The following is a 4,753-nucleotide window of genomic DNA, read 5'->3' on the forward strand; positions in this document are numbered from 1 at the left end:
GCCCCTCCCTACACAAAATTGGCAATAATATTTATAGTGAACTAGAAGGCAGGAAAGTAAGAAATTACAGTGTCTGTATAAAATTCATGCTGCTGTATTTCCTTCCAGTCTCATGTATCTATCATAGCACAATTAAAACTCCCCCAATGCTAAACAGCTGGTTTCCTCTCTGTTGATGTGATACACTGTGTTGATTCACATGATACTGATTCGCCCAAGGCTGCAGCTCATTCAAAAAGCTAGCACAAACGCCATGTCCCATTTAAAATCCAAATGACGTTTTAAAAGATCAGCCTAAATCTACATAAACATCATTCCTTACTTCTTCAGAGCAGAGAACATCATCTGAGCTAGCCCTTCCATCCTCAAAAGTCCCAGCCAGTGGTCAGTATGACTGGCATGACACAGGTAGCTGCAGAGGACTGCTCCCTGCATCTCCTCGTGACGTGGAAGGGAAGAGCGATTGGTCCCGCGCAGATCTGCACGGCACCGGAGATCTATTTATACAGCTCTAGCGGGCTGAAACTCTGCACAGAAACTGCAGCCATCTCTTCAGCTTTCAAACTGAAGAGGGGTGGATGTCTCTAATTCTGATTCCCATGGTGTTCCCTGCAAAAATGACAATCATTTTAATTTTGCGTGGGGTAGAGCTGCTGGCATGTTTCGCACGCTTTTCCCTACACCAGCTTCAAGATTCTTACACCTCAAGGATTATCAGCTTTGTCACTGGGTTTTAGATTCCACATCTGTGATTTATAATATGGCCACCCAAATTATATCGAGGGTAACACTTCCCCACTAAGTTCAATTAATCAGTCGGCACTGCAACTTTTCTTTTTTAGCATATGACAATAATAAAACAATCCAAAAAAGGTAATTTAGAGTCATACTATACCACCTGTCATTTGTAAGACTTTACTGTATCATTAGTCAGAGCTTCTGGTGACAATATAACCCACAAGACTGAAACTTGAGTGGTTTATACATGCCATCAAAGCCTTAAAAGATAAAAATCCCACCTCAGAAAGTGGGAGTATTTAATTTTTTATAATACTTTTGTACTAGTATAAAGCATTCACTTAAGTTAAATCAGTGACTTCTTTTCTTAAGGTATTTGTATCTGTTTGATATTTTACAAATATCTAATTCTTTTTCTCAGATCTAATAGTGCTGAGTACTTCGAAGACAATTTGCCAGGGCTTATTAATTAGAATTCCTAGAAACCATTGGAGGTTGGGTTTGGTGAGGGTTTTTGCTTGGGGTGGGTGAGGGGATTGTTTAGGTTTTGTTGTTTCTTGTTTGTTTGTTTTGCCTTTTTTTTCCCCCTCCAAACCAGGACACAGCACTGTAAATGCAAAATTCCAATCACCTCCCCCAGACACCAAATTCTTTTTATGAAGTCGCAGATTCGTTATGTTACTTGGTAACAGCTGTATGGTGTAGTGGCTGGTACTAGGTAGGTACAAACACATGTCCACAGGCTAGAAAACAAAACCAGACAAATTCTCAGCTAGCATAGAAAGGCTAAACTCCAATGAAAACTAGCTGTGAAGGAATGCTGTGACTCAAACTCATCACAGCCATAGCTGTGGACATTACAACTGGTTGCACAGTACTAATAATTACATACCAGAACTTGATTACTGACTTTCCTAGTACTGAAAATGCTCATAAAAATGGAATGTTATGAGAGCATTAAAACATTTTTTAGAAGTCATTGAAATTAAATATGGACAAATGGGTTAATTTTATGGCAGTTTTCCATTAGCTCATGTTGTTCCACTGCAGTTCAATGTATTCATGGACACATGCATGTGCCTGCACACATATACACACACACAATTTGGTGAAGTGAAGAAAAAGAAGAAAATAGGTTTTATGAACAAAAGTTTTATGAACTTCTACAAAGAAGTAGAAATTAAAGAAGAGATTCAGCAGCCCAATGAAGCACATGATTCATTTCCATTATCTTCAATAGAGCTTGACTGTGGTTAAAGTGCTTTGATGAACGAGGGTCCCCAAAACACAGTGCTCCTCAATCCAGTTATCTGATCATGGCTTTATGTGAAACAAAACACTTGAAAGCAACTAAAGGTAAGGAAATGCTCAGGTTTAGCAAACGAAAGCCCTGTAGGAATTCTACTAGTTAGGAAAAAACCCACACTGGTTTCCTAAATTTTCATCACCTCTAGCAGCTTTTGAATAATGCAATGGCCTTTCTGGAAGCTTCATAAAACTGTATGTAATCCACACAAGAAATTCTACAATGTCTCAGCACTTCCTGGGGACTCAGAGCAGTAGGGTAGCCTTGCAACATAAGCAGAGATTAATCATTTTCTAATGCACAGTAATAAATAATGTATCCCACATAGTACATAAATTAAAGCTGTAATTTCATCCCGGTTCTGTGATGACACCAGAAGCCCAAGATGGAATTTCAGACTCGTTATGACCAGTCAGGATACGCATTATTCCTAAAATTATGATCTGAGAGTTTATAATGAACTGAGAAGTTTTGAAGGCATTACCAGAAAAAGAAGGATGTGTAATTACAAGCAGAAAGCAAAATTATTAAGTCAGATATTGTTTGCAGAACTTGCTAAAGTAAGCAGTAAATCTCATCCCTCAAAAGCCAACTCAGCATATTTGTAGCAAGGCAAACAAAGATCACTACTACTATCAAAAAACTGAAAGTTGTTCTAATACCACAGGGCAATGCCTCCACCACAGCAAACAGTAAGAAACTATATGCTGAAGTTCAGGTTTGTATGTTACAGGGTCCTTAAAATGCTGAATATATGTCCTCCTACAACCATATACAGCATTTCACTCACAAGTCAAACAAGTATTGTACAGGTGCACAACATGCATAGAATATCAGGATAAAGTCACAGTATATCTCAAATCCACTTTCCTATCTGACAAGAAAGCTACTGAGCAAAGCAAAATACTCATGATGAGAAGTGGTTTTATCCTTCTGATGAAAAAAAAATATATACACATACACACACAGTTTATACACTGTAAAGGATCTAAAAAATTTTCAAGAACATTGTCCTAGTATTTCTCATGCAGATAATTTCAAGAAATCTTATTAAGACTCTAAAGACATTTTATAAGTCTAACAACAAGCATTTTAATGCAAGTAAGGTTAGAAGTATGAAGACCAAGAGCCAAAATAATCATCTATATAGAGTTAACTGCAATATTCACCCTGACTTTTGCTACTGATTCCCATGATTTTTAGCAAATCCCACAAGATTTCAAGAAGGTCTGGAGCCAGCTTTCTTTCAGAGACAAGAATAACTTTCTGACCATCTTACACAAACAAGGCATGAAATTTCACAGAATCATTCATGGTCTGGAGAAGTTCCACGTTCTGAACTTCTTTGCTTGGTATTATTCACAGATTTATCTTATCCCCCCTCCCACCACATTCTTGATAATGTGAGACTCATAAAGTCATGCTCACTGTCTCTTGCCCTCTCTCCCCTCCCTGCTTCAGTTAGGTTTCTAGCTCAGAGAGCTGCAAAAAAAAAAAAAAAAAAGAGGCGAAATGTGAAGATTAAGAAAAAAAGTCAAATAAATTGGTGCAGAAAGTTGATTTTTAAAAGCTGAAAATGTTTAACCTTAGAGTAACAGTTTTTGAATATCTGAGGCTTCTCCACAAGTCACTGTATTATTTGTTCCTTACCTTCCAATGCTTCCTCTTTCCACTTCCCATTTCTATAATGGTAGAGTGTTCAAACCTGAATACCTGAACTTGTATTTTCTATACTCATATTTGAGCACCTTAACAGCAATGGTCTCATATTCAAGGGGCCACTCACCCAGAGAAGCCTACCGATTTTTCTGTTCTCTTTTAATCTCCCCGATAACCAGCAAAATTTAAAATCTGCTTATAAATATTTACATGCCTACATCTGCATTTAAAGACACATGTTTTCCAAGAAACTATTTTCTTCCTTTTTGTTTTCCCTGACTATTCATACAAATAAAAAACATACCAAAAATCATGAGAAAAGGACAAGGAAAGTAAGACAATTGTCTAAAGGCTCCTCGCCTCCATGCTTTCTCCACAAGAATATCATCACCTCTAAATAGCAACCTGAAACCTACTCAAGAGACTTACGTAAGTTGTGAGTCAAGAACTAAAGCAGCGAGTGTCAAAACATTCAAAGACAGAGTACCCTCTGCTCCTAGTAGTAAAGGAGTAACTGCTGAGAAAATGCAGAAATGATCATTGCACTGGAGAGAAATAAAAGCAGAAACTTCCCAGAGATCAACAGAATCACAGAATCCCCCCTGCCATGTGCAGAGACATCTTCACTGGATTATGTTGCTGAAACCCGACCATTGAAAAATTATCCACACAAACTGAGCTACAGGCTTTGGCAGCAGTAGTACACTGCTAGAAACCCTTTGACCTGGTGTGATCTTGGAGGCTTATTATGTCTCAAAGAACAATATAAGCTCCCACAAAGTGTTAACATAATGCCCAAAGCATGCCTTCATCTGCCTTTTACTGGGGACTCAGAGAAAGAGATGGTTTTCTATGGAATCTCTTAGACAGTAGGTTACATTGCTCGTGAAATGTTGCTCACCAAGGAATGGCAATCCAACACAGGGACTAGAGGATGACCCTGTAAATAAATGTCAGCTGCAAAATCAAATACCTCTCATGAACAAACACTGCTATATTGACAAAGAAGAGAGAAGAAGAGAGAAGAAGAGAGAAGAAGAGAGAAGAAGA

Source organism: Corvus kubaryi, unplaced genomic scaffold (assembly GCF_017639235.1).
Source record: "Corvus kubaryi isolate FWS band 111438036 unplaced genomic scaffold, C.kubaryi_AGA036_p1.0 69, whole genome shotgun sequence".
Lineage (NCBI taxonomy): Eukaryota > Metazoa > Chordata > Aves > Passeriformes > Corvidae > Corvus > Corvus kubaryi.